Here is a 21,574-nt window from a genome sequence, read left to right as displayed (position 1 = left end):
TATGTAAAACAAGATTTCACGGGCTCATTCTCATTGAGCTCAGATGCCGTTCATTAGGACAGATAGAGACCAAGAGAAAAAAGAGAAATATAGATGTCTGCAGAGCACCGCTGCGGGGTTCCCTGTTTTCTGCAGAAGTTCTAAGACGACTGGTCATATGAAGCATCTAGATCAGTCTCCTCCTTGGACAGGTGAAAAAAACCAAAGCGCAAAAAGAAAGATTGGACGGCCTAGGGTCTCAAGGGGAGTCAAGGTCAAACCCAGGTTCTGTGCATCTCAGACCAGGCCTTCTCCCACCTCACATCCCTGATTCTCCAAACTGAAGCCAGAATGGAAACCACTGGCCCGCAGACGGGACTTGCTTAACCTCTGCATAATTGGTCAATAGTTCCATAATTGAAACTAAGGAAGAATTCGGTGTGGATTGGAACAGAACCCATTTCTAGTAAACATAATGTTGAAAATCTTAGGTGACTATTTCCTAAAGTCCAGAGCACTCATGTCCTCAAAAGGAAGACTCAGCTCCAAATGTGGGATTGCTTGTCACCCTTCTGACTTTTTCTCGAGCATCAGTGAGCTCCATAGGAGGAGAAAGGATGATTCCCCCCACTAGCGAGAAGCTGACAAGTGTCAGTGGCTTTGAGGTGCTAATTCTCTAACAAACATTTTACATGTACCTCACCTTGTTTCATGCTCATAACAAGCAATGGTGGTAAATAATGTCATGATCCTCATTTTCCAGTCAAATAAAAAAAAAAATTTAAAATTAAAAAAAAAAAAAAAACCTGAAGACTCAGATAAGTCAAGTGTCTTGAGTTGCAAGCTGGTGCCAGGTTTGTGCCTAGGGCCTCTCTGAACCATGGGGAGACTGTTCATGAGGGAGCTGCGGCTTCCACTCCACATCCTTTTTTGCATGGCTCCTGCTACGTATCAGAACTGTGCAGTGATCCTTTCACCCAGAAAAGTCTGTGAAATAGACACTGTCTCTCTACTTCATCCTCCAACTCATATGTGTTATCTTTCGGTTCATCTGTCATGGCCCAAGCATTTTCTGACGGTAGCACTGTGTTGGAACTGAGGGGCTGAAACACACCCCTGCCTTTGTGGTTTTGAAGGTTGGCAAAGATGAGGGTGGGGGGAGACATATTGTCAGAGAGCTCTAATCAAAGAAGGACAGTTGAGTTGCCAACGAAAGACATGGATGTGTATCTGATGGTACAGAGGTGGGAGGGTAGAGGAGGGCATGTGCCCATAACTAGGGGACCTGTGCATTCAGGGAAGGTCAACAGGGGCAGACAGTCTTGCCAGAGGGTAGGATGCAGTATGAGTTGGGGCTAGAGTTCAAGCCAGAAAGTCTGGGACTGGTGTTCAAAGGAATCTAAGGGACTTCCTTCTTCTGAAAGTGACAGTTTCAGATCAGCCCAGACATAGATGGCACCCATTTGTGGGGAATCTCAGTTTCCCCTTTGTACAATGAAAGCCATGAATGTCACCTATGAGGGACCTGTGTGAGAGTGGGGCAGGAGGAAGTAATAGCGGAATGCATTGATATCCTCTAGGGTAGGGTGAAAAGGAAATGCAAATCACAGATATTTATAATTGCAGCAAACTGAAACCCAAAAGATATTACTGTGGGCCGCCAAGCATTCCTGCTGGAAATCCTTAAAACCTGCTACCTTGAGGCTGTGCCCAGATCCCAGCTGGAAGCAGACTTATCTCTTCTCAGCTCCTGCCAGGCTGTTCCTCATACAACAAACACTAAGCTCCCCACATAATCCTACCTACAGAGGAGGAACTCCACACCCTTCTGTCTTCTCTTTTCAAAGTACCAAGCTGAGCCCTAAACTCCCAGATCATGGCAAACTATTTTTTTGTTCTCGGTGCCCACCAGGCCACCCTGGCAAGTCTAGACCGTCAGAGTTGGGGGCTGCATGTCTTGGGAAACATTATAAAGTCCCACTAGTCCCCTGACCCGGCCCCTGATTCTGGAGCCTCCCCTGCAGCAGGCTTGTGCTAGGCATCTGAGGAGCTCAGGAGAACAGCAGGAGGACAAGGGTCTGGCCTCAGGAGAGATGGAGAACAGGGTCCTAGCCTCAGCACAATTTCCTCTTCTACCAAAGGGAGGGAAAGACCACATTGGTTTCAACCTTTTTCTTCTTTTAAAAATGTCAGTGGGGGGGCACCTGGATGGCTCAGTGGATTAAGGCCTCTGCTTTCAGCTCAGGTCATGATCCCGGGGTCCTGGGATCGAGCCCCGAGTCGGGCTCTCTGCTCAGCAGGGAAACTGCTTCCAGCTCTCTCTCTCTCTCTGCCTGCCTCTCTGCCTACTTGTGATCTCTGCCTGTCAAATGAGTGAATAAAATCTTTAAAAAATAAATAAATAAATAAATAAATAAATAAATAAAAATGTCAATGGTCCCCTTTTTCACATGCTGTTCTTCATGGGACCCCATATACATAGCTGGAAGTTACCTACAGGTAGCCTCCTCAGGCATTTCAGAAAGATCCTAAACTAGTGTTTCTCAGACTTTAATGCCCATCATAATCTGGATGGATCTGGTGAAAATGCAGATTCTGACTTAGGGATCTGGGATAGGACCCAGTTGACATTGATGCCAGTGATCTATGGATCACATTGGAAATAGCAAGTGTCTAGGGCTCTAAGAATTGGTTGGAAAACCACTGATCTGGAAATATTAAACCAAAGCTCCTGGATTAGATGTTTCTTCTCTGGATTGAACTCAGCTTCTGCAAACCAAGATCCTAGAATGACCTCCTTACCTTCCTCTGGCTCTGGGTGTCTACCATCTATCTCTACAAGGCAGTCTGGAAACATTCCCGAGAGGTGTAGCCATGAGGAAGACCTCTAAGCCATATCCTTCTAATAGAGAAGTACAAAAGGTTAAGGTAAATCCTCTCCAACCCACCCACCACCTTAGCACACAGTGAGATCAAATCAGTGTTCCCACTGGCTCTCAAAAGGATGACCTTGTAACAGCCACTTTCTTCCTGCCCTCTCATAACCCCAGCAGATGAATGACGGAAGTCATTTTCCTCACAAAGTCCCTGTCCCTTGGGCCCACCCCCTTGGGAATGAGATGCTCCCACTGAGGTCAAAGGTATTTTTAGCACTGCTCATGTGGGACCATGCTTGGCAAATTCTCTTAGACATCAATCTTGGATTCCGCAAATGCCAGCTCTTCTAATCCAGGAGGCACAGAGGCGACAGAGAAATCTGAGTGCATTGGAAAATGAAGCACATGGCCTTTTGAGGATTTTGTCCATATGCTGTCTATGATAAAAAACAACAACAGTAACACCTAATGCTCATAAAATGCTTCAGCATTTATAGAGCAGTTCCACTGGTGTTGGCCTCATTTGATCTTCCCAAGAGGCATATGGGAAAGATAAGGCAAAAATGACTCTTATTGTATTTAAAGGAAAGGCCAAGAGACTTGGCATGGTGACAGATCCAGGAGGTAAAAAACTTGGTTCTCCAGCCTCCAGGTCCAAACCCCAGTGCCTTTAAATCCCCACACAACTCTAACCTTTGGCTTCTCCTTATAGCTTTGTTTTGTTTTCCACTGAAATATTTTGAGGAGCAAAATCTGCAGACTTTCATGTGAAAAGCCAGGGGTGAGAAGTGTTTCTTTAAAAATGGAAGACCAGAAGCAAGGAAGAATGAGGCACATTGTATATCAGTCATGGTCCTAGGACGAAGCAGAGGACACACTCAAAACAGGGTGACCAAAGAGAGATTAATTAAAGAATAATATATACAGGTGTGATCAGGGTTAAGTAAACCCAAGAGATGGTGAGGCATACTGGGGCTAACAAAAACTGGGAGCTGCTACCAGTCCACCATCTAAAAGGACAAAGAGAAAGGCAGTTCCCGGGATCTGGTGGCCATGCCAGGAGGCTGCAGGAGAGGGCCACTGATAGGAACTGTGGCCTTTCATGGCAATATACAGCCTCCACTAACATCCAGCCAGCAGGGAGGGAGATATGGGATGATAGATCCTCACTTCTCCCTCCTCCCACCCTCTGATCACCTAATCAGTGAGTCCAACCAGAAGCCAGAGGGCATGGAACTTACTGATCTCTACAAGATCAGCTTCCTGAAGAGGGGGAAGAGAAGGAGGCTGGATTTAGAGGGTCAAATAGGGAACACCAGGCACACAGCTACCATAGCCAAGAAATTGGTTGCAGTGGAGGTGGAAGAAGGGCAGGCATAACAGAGTCTGGCGGGCTGGATTTTGAGGAGGAGCTGGTAGCTAAGTCCTTCCAAAGTAGAGTTACCCCAGAGCCCGGCTGTCATTCCCTGGGGCCACTCTGGCCCCAAGTTTCGGGGAAGCGCACACACACACACACACACACACACACATGCATAAAAGCAGACTAATAGCTCCCAAGAGGCCCAACCAACCCCACAGGCAGTGTTGGCTGTCTTGGAACCTGGGTTTAAATCCCAGTTCCTCCATTTTGCTTTGTGTGACCTTAGGCAGTACCTTCAATGTCTCTGAGTCTCTGAGCTTCACCTGTGGGGATAATCCTGCCTGTCTCAGGACAGATGGGCACATTACACACTGAGAAGCCATGCAAGGTCAGGATGTAAGAACATGGCAAGAATGCCACGCAAGGAAGTCATGTAAAAATGTGGTGGAATCCAAATGGTCTGGACCATCTATGCCTCATTTGCTCTCTGTAAAATCCAGCTCCTAATACCTAGACTTGAGGCAGGATAAAGCCAAAGTATTCCCAGACTCACCATGTCAACCTTCTGCCATCTGAAAAAAAGAAGTAAGAGGTGACACAGTCGGTGGCAAAGATAGGACCAGGAGGCATCCTCTCATGGCCTCATGGCGTGCCCCCATGGTCCTTGCCCCTTCCACATGACAGTCAGTGAGACAAAGGATGAGGTAAGGTCTTGCCAATTGTATCAGTGGTGGTGATCACTGCAGTTAATAGCAATCTTTCCTCCATCAATCTATCCCAGGGTGGAAAAGTCCCATCATTAACCATGTCTTCCAGGGCACTGGAAAGTATGATTATTTGACCAGGATAAGGCACATGAATACTCCTGAGCACACCATCAGGAGTGTTCATCTGAGTCAAGAGAAATGTCACTTTGCAGAGGACAGGATCCAGAGGCCACAGGTAAGTTGTGATGGGCAGCAGGTGGCACAAAAGACCAGAGCCTGATATGCTCCCTACAAATGAAGGAAAGCTTGGGTAGGGACCCAAGAGGGTACATAAGACTCCCAACCCCAGCCGGCTAGAGGAGAAGTTAGGTAGAGGAGGAAAGCCCAGCCCTGAACAGCTGATGGGCTCCCCCATGTTCTCCCTGAGAGCAGGCAGAATTGGGCCCCACTCTCCAGGCCCTCCTTTTGCAGGCAGACCCCAATGGGCAGGCTTCAGGAGACACCTCCATCTGTGGATTCTTCAGTGGAGAGTTTGTTACAAGAGGATCACATGCCACATTGCAGCTTTTAATCTAAGAGCCAAGGGACGCCTGGGTGGCACAGTCAGTTACACGTCTGACTCCTGGTTTTGGCTCAGGTCCTAATCTCAGGGTTGTGAGATTGAGGCCTGCTTCAGGCTCTGTGCTCAGCAGAGATTCTGCTTAGAGTTTCTCTTTCCCTTGCACTCTGCCACTCCCCTCTGCTCACTCGCTCTCTCTCTCAAATAAATAAATCTTTAAAAAAAATTTTTTAAATAAATAAAAGCCCAAATCTCCTAGGGAAGACCTCCAGCTTTCAGAATGTGTGGACCAGCTCACACCCCAGGGAGCTCATTCTGTTCTTCTTCCCTTCTATTACCCATCTCTTCAACTGCCCCTCTGCCCCCACCATGTTCAATTGTTCTTCTATACATTCATTTAACCAATATTAATTGAGCACATACTGTGGGTCAGGCACTGTGCTTATCATGAGGAATATCATGAGGAACCCTGCCTGCACAGAACTGATCATCCAGATTTCACTGAAACAAATGTGGGAGCAAAGACTGGCTCGGTCAAGAGTCCAGTGCTAAACAAACACGTGCTGCTCCTGGAAGGACTATCTTCAGCACAAATATCCTGAACAGAATTGCACATAGTATATCAGAGAGCCTCAACTACTCTGAGGGTCAGGACAAAGGGAGTATAGGTTTCTCTCAGAGCATGGGAGGTAGTCTGGGACAGTTCCCATCTCCGTGGCCCAGTGAATGACCTTGGACAAGTTCCTTCACCTGTCTGAGACTTTTTTTCCTCCTCTGAGTGACGGTGGTCATCACAGTACCTCACTCATGGAACCACGATGAGAATTAGGATAATACATCTCGAGCTCTGAGAACAGTTCCTGGGATGGCAGGTACTCAATAGTCACCGTCACTAGTGACCTGAGGCCAAGGGGGGCCATGACTCACCAAATGCTTCTCACCTAGTTTCCTAACAGAGGCAAGGTTGGAACCTAGGTGCCCCCAACACCAGACCAGTGTTCTTTCCACTGCATCTCCTATCTTCCCACCAGGGAATCCACATCATGAATTTAGCTATATCCCATTTGAATGTTTAAACAAACTGGGAAATTTGAGCTTGTATCTCCATACAGAGCCTTTCTTATTTGGGCCACCAGAAAGATTATATTTCTTCCACTCAAGTAACCTCATTGCCAACAGCCAATCATCTGGCTCACCCTCCTTGCTAAGGAAACTGAAGCCTCTGACTCCATGGCCAGCACTTAAGGCCAAGCATTCCCTCCTGGCCACATCTCGCTGAATCACTGTACCCCTGCAGCCCATATCTTCACGGTTACTTCCCCACCTCACTTCTTTGCTTAGATTGAGCACTGTTTCCATGATCTCACCAGGTAAAGGTTGTGAACAGGTGTGATATAAGTGAGTCCTTGTGTGAAGATCTGGGGCCCTACAGTGGGTCCATAGATCCACTCAATTCACAGTCCAGGTCGTGACAAGCCCATGCCCCAACTCAGTGAAATTAACAGACGTAGGTGATTTATGTCACACCAAAGCATATTTAACAGTCCATTGATACCTCACAGCCTAAGCCCTAACCACTTGCTGATTCTACTGAATCACAAAGTGTTAGTTTGGTGTAACTTTAGAAATCATTTGCTCTGCTCTCCCTTTCTCTTGTAGGCATTGCCAGAGTCTTAGCTTGGAAATTAGAATAAACCGAGTATTGGGGTACAGAATTTGGACCTGGTAGCCAAACTACCTAGGCTCAACTCTGTTCTAGCCATTAAGGTGAGGCTTTGGCCAACCCACTTCCCATCACTGTGCCTCAGTTCTCTCATCAGTAAAATGGAGCAAAAGTACTTCCCTTATAGGACTGTCATGAGAATTGTGTAAGTTCATAACTAACAAAGTGCTTAGAGCAGTGCATGGCACATAACCAAGCATTATGGGTTTATAATAAATAAACTAAGAAGACAGGACCTTCTGTGAGTCTCAATCAGTTTTATGCCCACTCAGCATGCTGTCAGATTGGATTAGATAGTCTCTAGGGGCCCCCTTATTTTTTTATCATGGTGGTGGCATCCCTTGCTGGAATGGGTGGTGTACCGCTCTCTGAGATGAAAAAACAGCTCTTCGGAAGCACCAAGAAGAACACAGTGACAGAGGAATAACTCACCTGACTGAGGCAAAGATCTCCATGACTTTGATTTTTGCCTTGGCCTTAGCCAAAGTCATTACAGGAAGCTCCTCGGGAGCTTGGACTGGAGAGTGTGCCCACTGGTGGTCTCAGGGGGTTTCTGTCAGGTATCACGGAGCTGGCCATTGCTGGGCACTCTTCACTGCTTGCCCTCCACCCTGTCTCTCTCTGATCCACCTCATGTTTGTCCTCTGAAGATGGCTGGGGACTCAGAATCCCCCCTTTGCTTCCACCCAGGCATTCTCCTTTGGAGTCTGATTCCATTAAAAGAATTCTATGATTCATTTGGCTCTGCTGCTGTGGGGGGTTGGGAGTGGGGACAAGAGAGTGATGGAGAAAGGGTACAAGTTGGACATGCACAAAGGGCCCTGATTTGTAAGATGCTCTGTTCACTGCAGATTAGGAAAGAGTACCAGCCCCTGCACTGGTGCCTTTCATGGACCTGAATGACAGGAAAGTTCCCCAGATGCCTGCAGAACCTCAGAGGAACACAGGCTGTCTTCAGACACCTCATTCTCTGCTATATCTTTGATGGTGACAGCCAGAGATGATGCACAGGTGTTCAGGTTTAGGTTGCTCCTCTCCTTCCCCCCAACACCCCCAACTCCCATCCTACAGCCCAGTCTCTCAACCCAACCACTGTCCAGCAGCCCACCTGTACTTGTTGCTAAGTTAGAGCCACCTTCTCATTGTATCATTGTCTTGTTCTGATTTTTGGTCTCCCCACAGCCTTCAGGACAAAGTCCAGGTCCCCACTGGCCCTCAAGTCCCAATTATCTTACCTCCACAGCTTCCCTGTCCAAACAAAATTATGCCATCCTTTGCCACCCCAAGCTGTCATTCCTCATCCTACAGTAGGAATACCTCACCTCCATATTTGAGTAGAAACCATTGGTTCTAACCATCTACTCACTGGGCGGCCTGGAGAAAGTTACTTACCCTCTCTGAGTCTCGTGTTTTTTAGCTACAAAGTGATGCTATCTAAGAGGGAAGGGCTTTCGTAAAGAGGTAATATACAAGGTTTTAGCACTGTATATTGGATATAGTAAGAGTTCAATAAAAGTGGTTATAGTAATAGCCATAATAATAAAGATTATGGGCATGATTGTTATATCTCAAGTCGTCACATCCTTTTGTGAGCTCCCAACTGAGCACCACTCCTCCTTCATTTGAAGTCTTTCTGAATTTGTGACCATGCTTCTATTCTGCATAGTATTATTGTGGTTTCCCACTTACCCTGTCTCTCCGTTTGGAAGCAGGAACTATGACTGGTCCAAAAATGGATCCTCGTACTTAGTAGGTGCTCAGTAAACGTTTCTTTCATTTGGATGTTCCCCCTGTGCCCTGGAGGGAGGGCCATAGAAAGTCAATGGTGCTCCTGAGCTGCTCAGGAGTAATGGGCCCCTCTTTAGAAATGAGACAGAGCCACCCAGTATGGGTGTCTGCCTGTAGGGACACGTGGCACAGCCTGGGTAGCCACAGGGACCAGCTCGTGATCTTCACCCTCGTGCCCCACACCCTACTTCTCAAAGCCTGGACTGGTGCTATGGTTGGTCACCAGAAAGAACAGGGGAAGTGTGTGCAAGAGAGCAATTGCTTTTGCCACTGAGACTTTGCTTGGGAAATGGGAGAAGTAGAGGGGAAGCGTTCCTATGTTCTGAGACTTGCAGAAGGAAAATGGGAGTAGGAAGGAAATGACCTGTGTTGTCCAAGTCTCAAAAAGAAGACACTGCTCTTGTACATGGAGTTCATCAGAGAAATTCTCCTCTGTGTTATACAGAGCTCCACAACCTGATGAGGGTGAACTCGGAGGGCTCCCCGCTCTCTGATTCATCTGAACCGCAAGCTTGGGCTGGCAGGCACACCGTTGCCTCTGCCCCAAGCTGACCTTATTTGAAATTCCCCATGTTGCCATCATGGTCACAGGACTCAGTCACCCTGGGCCGTAGGTCAGTTCACTCACAGTAGCTGTCCTCTGTGAATTTCAATCAAGAGACAGGCTGCCCTGTCCCCCATCCCTCAGGAACCTGGATCTGAATCTAGTCCCAGGGATCAAGCATTCTGGTCTGACCCCACCCCCAAAAGAGAGGGTCATACCAACCGGCAGTGATGGAGCCAGAGCCTGAACGCAGAGCTCTGCTTCTCAGTCCAGCGTACTTTCCACTCCCCCCCGAGATGCCCCTACCGGCTGTTCACTCCAAGGACATAACCCACGAAGAAAGAAGGGGTTGTGAAATCCTGCCACTGGAAGCTCAGGGCTGGCTGAAAGCCCAGATGGCTCTCTTTTACCCCTCCTAACCTAGTCTCAATTCCACAGTTTTCCTTTCATACATTCGTGTTAACCCTTTTTCTCCATGAGGCCATGAACTGCCTTCCAAGGAGCAGCTCCTGAGAACAGCTGAGCTAACTTCTGCTTGCACCTTCCCGGACACCTCTACTGGCAAGACCTTGGCATTGAGCAATTACCTTGTGCAAACGGACTCTTCCTTGCCCTTCATCATTACTTGGCAACTCTGCAAAACAGTAACTCAACTGTTTATTTGTACTTCAAACTCAAGATTGAAAAGTTAGCTTTGTATTTCTTTCTTTCCCTTGAGGAAGTTACTAGGGACCTAAGGGATTTCTGGTCTTTGACTCCTGACTAGTAGCTCAGCACACCTTAATCTTCAGCTAGCTCCCAGTCTGTGCCAGGTGACACAGGATGTGCTGGGGAAGAAACAAGATATCCCTCCAGAGGGAAGATGATCCCAAACAGAGACTTACCATTGACTCAATAACACCCCCAACCACCCATCCCCATGGCCACCAACCAACTCTTGTTTCCATTGCATCCAGCCAGCCTGGGGCACTATCTCCCACATTTGCTCTGTAGTTGTATAGTTTACAAATCATTTCAGCCTCTTTGCAAGTGATATCCAGGACCTCTCTGAAGGATAGGCAGGGCAGGTGCTCACATTAGAGAAGTAGCTAAACCTATATATTTCTGCACATATCTGGAACTGATCTGAGAGCAAGCTAACATGTTTAGAAAACAATACAGTCAGTCCCCTGACCCCAAATACACTGCCCATGTTGACTTTCTTTTTCCAATTTCTTTCTTTATTACCCATCTCGAATACCCAACAAAAGGAGCTTTCTAGAACATCAGTTTTCTCACACAACCCTCACATTCACAAAGCTTCTGAGCCTCCTAAATACCCTCAGAATAAAACCATGATGATTCAGCTGGTCTTTCAACGTCCTCCAGACTGTGACTCCAAAGTGTCCTCTCAACATCAATTCCATGTCTTCAGCTTGGTAGATCTTTTTTAAATTCCCTACAATGCCTTGTGTACTTTGAACCTTTAGACCTTGATCCTGTTGCCTCTCTAGACCTCCCCATGCTTCAACCCACACGTAGCTTCTCAGATGCTGCTTCAGTAGGGCTTCCTCCTGCTAAAAGTCTCTCCTTGGTAGCCTTGGCCCACAGTGAACTCTACCTTGTGAAATTCCACAGCCCATGTCAATCACCTTGCTCTCTGGACCTAGGGAGCAAACCTGCTCAACAGAAATTGAAGCTCGACTCTACCACCTGTTTTCCACCTCAGCCCAAGGCTGGATGGGCTTTGCATGCTAGAAAAGGGTCATCACAGGCATCTGTTGGTGGTTATCTACTACACATCAGGTTCACGAAGAGTCTGGGGTAGGAAGTGCCTTCTCATGACTAAACAAAAAACACAATAGAAAAAATATTGGAACACACAAGCAAAAAAGCCCTTATATTTCATCCCTAAAGTATTAAATGTGCCCTTCTTTGTCAAAGGAGGAGGAAGGACGAAGGGAGGAGGAGGAAGATATGGAGAGGGATAGCTCAAGTGCAGACCCAAGGAGCCTGATTCCCATCTCTGGCTCCTCGGGGCCCTACTATGAGCAGAGACCACTGGGAGTAGAGTCCTTGTGCCATTTTACATTAGAGTGTCTGTTTTCTCAAGTGAATAATGTCCCTGTTCTGTCCATCTCACTGGGTAATACATGTAAATGTGCTTTGTAAGTGTCAGTATCAGACATATGCAAAGGATGGCTAATTTCCAAAGCCCAGCCCTGCCCAGTATCTTTCCTTTGTGAAAATCCGTGAGACCATTTGGGTCCACAGAAGAGTGAACACTCCCTTTTGTACCTATGCTGTTGACTGATGGCTGTCTGATGCTGGAAATGTCCCATGACCCTTGGGCTATTATTAGGGTTGGTTAAATTGGCAGAGGGAGAATATAAACAGGCAGCATGGCCATCACCAAACTTCTGGTTTCTCATTTCAGGAACCAGTTTCAAAATAAAACCTTTCCCTTAAAAGAGAGTGCATTTCAGTAGCTCTTCCCAACAGACTGAAAGGAAAGGGAATTATACTTTGCAAGATTAGAGAATTTGCTTCCCTGGGTTTGCTCAGCCACAGTCCTTAACCCTGGAACATTTGTTCCAAACTGCTACTTGAGCCTTGAAGTTCAGCCAAGTTGGGTGGACTTCAGGGTGCCTTCACTGACAGCTTGTCTGAGCCTCAATGCCCTGCCATAGGACAAATGGCCATGACTCCAAATAGGACAGATTTTCAAGGAACAGCAACGAGGTTAGGGACGGAGGAGTTTAGAGCTGAGGAGTTTCAGGGGTTTTGCTCCTGAGTCCATGCCTCCCTCCAAGTTACCAATGGGATGGTATATATCCCACATTCTCATCTGAGAATCTGAGGCTTTCAGGCTCCCGTGGCCCAGTTAGCTGCAGTGAACCTTCCACATAACCTTTCCCCTCCCCTAACACACACTTGCAACCTCGCTTCATTTACCACCCCCACCTCCTCCAAAGCAGCCAAGATATTTTAAAACCCTTGTTTTGATCTTCTTTGCATATCAGTTACACTATTTCTGAGCGTGTTTATTTTTATTTTTTTTTTCCGGTGGTGAGCCTGTTGCTTTGAGCCCTCCACTCGCACGTTTCCACTTCCTCTCACTTTCCTGCACACTGCTGTGGCCTCAGGGCATGTGGCTCAGGCTAAGCTGGATGGTTCTCATGGGTCTGTGGCCTTTGATGGAGCCAGGGGAGGTCTGTTCTTCTACTCCTGGTGCTCCATTAGTCCTGACATCTGCAGAGGCAGGATGAAACTTCAGTTATGCTGTCCCTTCCTCATTTCCCAAGGACGTAGTTCTGACTACTAGTCTGAAAAGGAAAGGGCCTGGACTGGGCATGAGGGAGAACAGAATTTTGATTCTAACTTTGAACTGACCTTGAGAAAATCCTCTACCCTCTTCAGGGTTGACTTAATGTTTCTTTTTTTTTTTAATTTTTTATTTTTTATAAACATATATTTTTATCCCCAGTGGTACAGGTCTGTGAATCACCAGGTTTACACACTTCACAGCACTCACCAAAGCACATACCCTCCCCAATGTCCATAATCCCACCCCCTTCTCCCAAACCCCCTCCCCCCAGCAACCCTCAGTTTGTTTTGTGAGATTAAGAGTCACTTATGGTTTGTCTCCCTCCCATTCCCATCTTGTTTCATTGATTCTTCTCCTACCCACTTAAGCCCCCATGTTGCATCACCACTTCCTCATATCAGGGAGATCATATGATAGTTGTCTTTCTCTGCTTGACTTATTTCGCTAAGCATGATATGCTCTAGTTCCATCCATGTTGTCGCAAATGGCAAGATTTCATTTCTTTTGATGGCTGCATAGTATTCCATTGTGTATATATACCACATCTTCTTGATCCATTCATCTGTTGATGACTTAATGTTTCTAAAGCTCCTTGTGACCCTAAATTTGGAGGATTCTAACCACCATAAGGATACTGCTCTATCAACTAACAAAATAAGCTCTGTATTGAGGATCAGCTTAGGGCCAGGTTCCAAGATGGACCTGTTGGAGATACAGGGATGACTGAGATATCCCACTCTCAAGGAGTAATGATTGAGAGTTTGGGGATAGAGCATCCCCTCATGATAGAGTCTTGGGAAATGTGTCTGGTGTGACTTACGAGAAGACCAAGATTACACCCTGCCAGTGAGTCAGTTACATATGCCCGAACCCACATGCTTCCCAGCATTTTTCATATCACAGCATACTTAAAATGGGTATTATCTGTACAGCATACTGGGCAAATGAATGAGGCTGCTCTTGCCCAGCTTTAACCAACTCATTAATCCTGGCTGTACTGGGCCTTTGCTGGCCTTCCAAAGTCTGGGAAGACAATATTTGGGCCCAGATTTGAGAAGCTCTGGTTGAAAAAATTGAGGTAACTCTTTGTTTAGCAAGAAGAAGGTTGTTCTGGCCTACTGAAAAAATACAAAATTCTAGAGAAGGCAGAACAGGTAGGAAGGTGAGTTCTGAAAGTAGATCACAGGACTCAGGTCGGGAATCCCACATTTGCAATTCTGTTCCCTTGGGAAACACTAAAGCTCAGTTTCTCTGTCTTGGAAATGGAAATAGTAATATTCTCAACCTAAATAAGATAACACGCCTCAGCACGCTCTGGAGATTCAATAAATGTTGCCCGTTATTATTATGGCTAACATAAGACAGGAAATTAAAGGTCATCTGGTCCAATCCTCTCATTTGAGAGAAAAGGAACTTCTGACTTGACCAAAATCATGCAGCTTGTTTGTAGCTAAGCTGAGACTAGATTCTGAGTCTTCTGATTTCAGTTCTGGCTTTTTTAATAAAGGGAATGATGTGTCACTCTGTGTTAAAAAGCATCCAACTTCCTAAGTACTTAGGGTGGGTTCTCCTTTCCTGACGATGTTTTAAAGATTGGACTGATCATATTTGTTTTAAATTCATTTACCTGCCTTAGGAACAGGCATGAGTGAGATGACCTTCTAAAGGTTTGCTTCATATTCCAAGTCAGTAGCCAAGGGCCAGATTCCTTGACTTCAGAAGTAATGGGAATGGGACTGGCTACACACCTGGCATCCAGATGCCAAAGGCACCAGGTCATGAATCCAAGAAGTCCCATTTAACACGTGAATACACTGAATCTCTGCTTCACTCAGAGCCACACATCATGTTCAACAGCAAAACAAAGACTAGAACTTGGATCTCAGACTTGCTGCAGGTGCCCTTCCCACGAGCTCACAAAGGGAAATAGGATTTAAGGCTCATTGTCCACACGCACTGATCATGTCACCCAAGCCTATAAACATGCTGACTTGCCCTGCGAAGTCAATTACTCACTTAGATGTGTTTTCTTCCTTTCTTTTTCTCCTGCCAACCACAGAGGATTGAGACAACTTATCGGAAATACGATAATGAATAATGAAGTGTGCATAAAAATAAACTCTAGTATCTTAGACCAGGATATCCAGGCCTGTGCTGTCCAGTGTAAAAGCCAGCAGGCACGTGCGTCTATTTAAATTTGAATTAAGAAAAAATAAATATAATAAAAATTTATTTCCTTCGTTTCACTGGCCACATCTCAAGGGCTCGGCTGCCACACGTGGTTAATGGCTACTCATTGGACATTGCAGATACAGAATATTGCCATGTTTGTAGAAAGTTCTGTTGGGCAAAACTATCTAGTTAGGTAACCATGTCCTAGAGTCATGTTTGCAATAATTAAGATAAAATTTTGGCTCTGAGCTTTGTGCTATTAAGCCGAGAGAGAGAGAGAGGGAAACCAAAGCAAAGCCAGTTGTGTCATGACCAGGTTCTCAAGGGAAGCAGAGATTTTCTAGCTCTTAGACCTAAAAGGATTCCTCATAGAGGGCTATATAGAAAATATTACTGAGTGACAGAACAAATAATGTCTTCAGAAACCCGAAGGGACAATGTAATCCCAAATTGCAATGTCAGTTTTTATACTGAGTCACCACTAAAGTTGAGGGTATAATTCACTAGGATTTAACTAAAGGAAAACACTCCTGGGGCAGTGGGCGGGGGCGGGGGGGCGATGTGCAGATAGAGATGGAAGACTCATTTATTTGGTTCTGGAAAAGAATATCTTAGCAGCTTTGGTCAGGTGATTATCTACTGGAATGACATCTGCTCTCAGGCCAGGATGACAAGATGAAGCAGCCATTGGAGTTCTGGAAGAAGAACATCCAAACAGGAGGAAAAGCAAATGCAAAGGTCCTCAGATTGGAAAGCGTTGGCAGACTAGAGGGAGGAAAAAAAGCCACAAAATGTGAACGTTGCAGATGTTGCTGAGGGTGAAGGGAGATGATGCTGGACAAGTAGTCAAAGGCCAAGCCCTGTAGTCTTATACTCATGGTCAGAGAGTTTAACAGAGAGGTGACAGTATTCTGGCTACTGTGTGTAAGGCAAGGATAGGGAACAAAAATCTGTATATGAACAATGTGTTGACAGTTTGGAATAAGATGGCCATCAATAGAGATGATGAAAAATAATCTAAATAGGCATATATTTTAGATGTACAGTAATAGGACTTGCTTATGGGTTAAACATGGCATTTAATGGAAATAAAAATAAATCAGAATGACGCGGGTATTTTCTCCGAACAAATACTTGGGTGGTTCAGGACAACTTACTCTGACAAGGGAAGACTTGATGAGGAGGAACTGGACGTGGAGGAGGGGCACATCAATTGTTTGGTTTGGGTGGTAGTTTATGTGAAATGCCTATTAGATATACCATTATAGTTATCAAGTCTGGAGCTCAAGGGAGAAGTCAAGTGGAGATAGAGATTTGGAGTTATCTGCATATAGATGGTGTATTAAAGCCATGGGACCCAATGAGTTCATCTGGGAAGAGTATAGACAGAACAGACACAAGAACCTCAGAACACTCCAAAATTTGATGTAGAGGAGGAAGAGCCAGACAAGGAGACAGGAAGGTAAGGTCAAACCAGGTGAGCATGGAATCACAGAAGAATCACAGAAGACCAAAGAAGGAGATGTTCAAGAAAGTACTAGGGATCAATCATGTCCCATTCTACTGAGCAGTCCAGTGAGTTGAGTCCATATGAGCTTTGGAAACAGGTAGATCTTTAGTGACCTTGATAAGGGCTGCTTAAGTACAGTGATAGAATCTGAAAAAAAAAAAATGGAAACAGAGTGAGGAGAGGATGGGATCTGAAGGAGAGAGGAATGTGGATCCTAAAGATCTTTATAAAGGCATCAAAGAAAGAGGTGGAAGCTGGAGGATCAAGGGAGGAAAGCAGGACTAAGGGAGAGTTGTTTTTTAATGGTTACTACCCAGGCATCTTGTATGTTGATGGCATAGATGTAACAGGACAAGGGAAAATGATGTTGCTAGAGACAAGTAAGTAAAAGGAAGTAGAATCCAGAAGACAAATGGAAGAGTCACCTTTATTTAGAAACAGCAACACTACCTGTGGAAGGCAGTATATGCAGGTACAGATGCAAGTAGGTAAAGACCTTGGTGGTGGAAAGATGGAGTAACTGTCCTCCAATAACAATGAAAGTCATCATCCTAGAAGATGGAAAGGGGAAAGCATGGTGGAGATTTAGGGAGGAAGGGTAAGGTGTAAAAGGGTTGATTCAAAGATTGAAAAAATGAATTTGCCAGAAGTGTTATAGGGCCCTTCACAGGCCCATTTGAGGGCTACTGCCATAAAGTTAAAGTAAGCAGCTTCCAGCATGGTTTGTTTTGTTTTCTTTTGTTTTTTGGCCAATTTCTTTTTTATTATTATTATTAACATATACTGTATTATTTGTTTCAGAGGTACAGGTCTCTGGTTGATCGGTGTTACAGAATTCACAGCGCTCACCACAGTACATACCCTCCCCAATGTCCATCAGGGTTGGTCGGTTTCTAAGTAGTTTTCAAATTGGAATTTTTTTTAATTAAATTTATTTATTTTCAGCATAACAGTATTCATTATTTTTTCACCACACCCAGTGCTCCATGCAATCCGTGCCCTCAATAATACCCACCACCTGGTACCCAAACCTCCCACCCCCCCCCCCCGCCACTTCAAACCCCTCAGATGGGTACAAGGTTTAACAACAATTTACTGCTTAGATACAAGCAAAGGAGGAGAAGTTGGTTACCTTTCATCAGGACTGGGCCTTTGCCCAACGAAGGGGAAAGCAGCAAAGGAATTTAGCATCTTAGCAAGAGAATAGTTATGGTAGAGCAGTGGGAGATTGGGTCAGAATAGGGGCTAAGACTGGTCAGTAACACAACCTCACTGGACTCCTCCTCACTTCAAATCATCTGCCAGAATGATCAGAATGCCTGGAGTTGTGCTTCCTCCGAAAAGGGAGCTTGTCACTGACTTGGGTTTTGCCACATCTAGAATCCCCTCTTTCAGGTGCTGTTGAGTGCTGGGCACCAAATTGGGCAGCAGAGTCACTTCTGAGTACAAAGGAAGACATATTCCCTGGTAACATATATCGTGTAGCCAAGTCTCACAGCATTGGGAAACGGGCTCAGACCTGCAGAGAGAAGACCCATGTATTGGTCAGTGTCTGTTCCCCCTACCAGATAAAAAGCCTCCCCCACACTCTGGGCCTCTGATCTGGCTCTTTATAACACTGACCCTGCCTAAATGATAACCTGTTTCACAGATCTGATGAGATGGTGAGTCTAAGACCATCTTGAGTGTAAGGAATTCTGGAGACAACAGAAATCATGTTATTAAGACTCTGTAAACTGATCTACAAATACAGATCATCATGGTTTATAAGCAATTTGGCTTAGAACTGGAAACTGACGAAATGCTTGCAATGAAAGGCAAGTGCATTTCAAAACAGAAGCAATGGGAAGCAAGCGTCTTTCTCTTTTGTGCAACATCCTATGACCTCGTGGTTCTCACAGCCCAGGATGTTGCTGCAGTCCTCAACCCACTGTGTTCAGAACCACACGGCACTAATTCCTGAGTCAGGCTATGATCCCGAGCTCGTGACTTAACCTTTCAATAACTCAGTCACCTTCTCTGTGAAGTGGGAAGAATTGTAATCAGCTTACAGGGACATCTGGAGGATTCGATTTTTTTTTTTTTTTTTTAAGAAAACAGGTAACTGGAAAGTACTCTCGGCTACTTTGAGAAGAGGTTGGTATAAACGTGAAGTGTCACTATTATTAAGTGTGAGGCAATCCTCCCCACCCCCAGCATGTCCCGGAGCTACAATGTGAGCTGTGTGACAGGCTATTTTTAAATCCTCATCTCTGGAAGCATATGGTCCCACACAGTGCCAAAAAGAGAAAACTGACCTGCTTCTTGTTTGTTTGCTTGTGTGTTTTGACATGATGGAGCATTTTCTATGGTCTGGTAAAGATGATCTTTTCTACTCTGAACTTCTAAAGCGGGTGCTGAAGTTTTGCTATAACACAGCCTGAAACAGACATGGCCATATCACTTGCTTAACCAACAAAGAAGACCATCCTGAGTCAATGGTGTGTTTATACAGATCTCCTTCCCTCCGGATCAGTTAAGAAGTGTCAGGGTTTGCCTGGCTGTTTATTACTATTGTTAGTTCTTTTGTTTTTTATCTTATTAGTATCAACCTCTACTGACCTAAGCCCTTGTGTGCCTCAAATATACATTCTGTCCATCCTAGGCTTCATTTTTTGCTACCCCCTCTAACCAACCTGACTCCACTCACTCTATTTGCGATTTGGCAAGGCTATTCTGAATCCAGTCAAACTTGTCACTCATCAGATTTGATTTCTGACACCAAATCTGTGGAGGATATCCAGCTGATTGGCTCAAAAAGGAAAGAGATGAAAACACCTATTTCAAAAGTTCATGGAATTTGACTTTTGTGCAAACCTCGCTTTCCCACAAAAATATCCCCCATTTTATTTTCTTAAAGTAAAAAAGAAAGATAAGAAGGATCCCACAATTGAGTCTGCCTTATTTATTTATTTATTTACTTACCCTTCCCCCCCCCTTTCCCGCTTGTAAGATCCAGAATCCAACTTGTCTTTGGATCAAGTGATAAATAAAAATGGAAATAATGAAATTTTATAACTTTACTTATCCAATGTAAAAGGTAATTTATAAATGAGGTTGATGAGATGCATTCGGGAAGACAGGCCCTGCATGTTCAATTAAATGGTTGACTCCAGAAGCTGTGAAAGGACTCTTAAAAATGTTCTGTGTGGCCCTGGAGCCAATAAGAGAGCCAGTCAGGGAAATTCATGAATGTTCCAAATAAAAATATTATTAAGCTCAAGATATATCTAGCCCTGAGAAGGTCTTCTTCAAGTATAAATGAACTCCCTTGATAGAGAGGTTTGGGAAGAAGAGGAATGAGGATTTGCTGGGGATACTGGAGCAGAAATTCTGACATTGACCATCATGTGACCAGCTAAACTTGAAGATCCTCTCTGACTCTGAAAACCTGTCATTCTATGGATGAGCCAACAACTTCAAATCTTTTTTGATAAGTAGACAAATAGCCACTGTATGACCGAGCTGGGTTTTCAAAAAAAATCTTCCAATGTACATATAAAGACACTCCCATTTTTTTGCCCCTCCTTGCCCAATTTAGCTCAAATCCCAATGTATAGACACCAAGAAAGGAGAAAAGGTTAATAACATGACTTGTCTTCCCTCTACAAACAGAACTATCTTTCATTTACATGCATTTTTTTTCCTCTTGCCATTTCTATTGGTCTGGTGCAGAAACACACCATCCCCCCTGCTATAACCCCCTTCCCTCCTTTGTTTCCTCACAAGTCTATCCTTCACATGTGAGGCCTCCCCAGTCATCATAGCCTGTAGTTGGTCTACAAAATGCTCTTTCTCTTTCCCATAACTCTCCTCAAATTCTAAAATCCATAACTCCAGCTCAACTGGGAGTTTCAACTCCAAGTAGATTGAGCTACCAAGAAAACCTTCCACTAGCTGACTCAGTGGCACCACACCCAAAAAGACCCTCTCTGTCTTCTCTGTCTACTTCGTCATTCAACTCAACTCCTCCAAGAGGCATTCCCAGCTTCTGCAGCCTGTTCATGATCTTCCCCTTCTCTACTGTCCTAGAGGTCTCAGAGTCATTAGCCACTATTGAAGTAGTAAATACATCTTTGCATCTCTGTTTTGTTTGGGTGTGTGCCGGTTTCCCAACCCAGGGCTGCAAGTTCCTGGAAGGTAGAGACCATTTCTTCCTCTTCTTTTGTAACCAACCTGGTGCCTAACTCACTGTTGGGCACAGAGTGGTAGCAACAAACTTTCACCCTCGTGTCAGGTTATAGAGTTGAAACAGTACTTCCGCATATCATTCATAAGATGCTCACAGTAACAAGGTAAGGTCCACCAGGCAGAAAATGGGTAGTCTCATATGGGTGGGAAAACTGAGGTGTGGAGGGTTCATTATACCTGCAGAAAATTTCTAGTTCAGTCCTCCCTTAATCATAACTATTAGGTGAGAAAATAAATGAAGAGCTCTTTCTGTTCAAAAATTTGTGGGTAGCCAAAGGGAAATGACCATGTATTTGGCAAATGTCCCATTCTGTTGATGTAGGCTGACCTCCAAAACAGGCTGAAGAATCCACTTTGTCTGGATAGACTCAGTTGGAGAGAAAAATGGCCCATGTCTCTTTAACTCTGGTCATGTTCTGTGAATGAGAAGAGAACGCAGTGAGAACCACGAGTATTTCGATATGTGTTTGCATGGGAGCTTAAATGGAAACCAGCAACCTCAGACATTGCTCTGGGAAACCTCTAGGCCTGACCATCTTGAGGCTGCTAGGGCCTTGTGACCAAGGCAGACAGAAGAGACCTGTCTGGAAGAGGCCTCAGGCCCCAAATGATCCTTAGTGCCCTTCACTTCTTTAACAACTAAATTCACCCAATCTCATTTACATAAATTTTAGAAGTTTTTGGAAATGTGTTCCCATTCCTCCAGAAATTGCCTCTTAAAATTCTAGTAAAAAGTCTTCCAGATTTGTTCAGCCAAGTTCCTTTTCCCCTTCCTTTTTTTGACAATAAAAGCCACTTTGGCTCCAATTCTCAGATCTA

General features: G+C 45.0%; 1 long non-coding RNA gene across 1 annotated transcript; it reads right to left on the bottom strand.

The window, feature by feature from the left end:
• Nucleotides 1–17,594: 17,594 nt before the first annotated feature.
• Nucleotides 17,595–21,160, bottom strand: LOC116587361. The gene is made up of 3 exons (XR_004284390.1): nucleotides 21,084–21,160; nucleotides 18,823–18,944; nucleotides 17,595–18,044 (listed from the first exon to the last, which is right to left on the bottom strand). It is a non-coding gene; the product is annotated as an uncharacterized LOC116587361 (long non-coding RNA).
• Nucleotides 21,161–21,574: the final 414 nt, after the last annotated feature.

This window comes from Mustela erminea, chromosome 1 (genome assembly GCF_009829155.1).
Source record: "Mustela erminea isolate mMusErm1 chromosome 1, mMusErm1.Pri, whole genome shotgun sequence".
NCBI classification, from domain to species: domain Eukaryota; kingdom Metazoa; phylum Chordata; class Mammalia; order Carnivora; family Mustelidae; genus Mustela; species Mustela erminea.
This window is presented reverse-complemented; position numbering and strand designations above follow the sequence as displayed.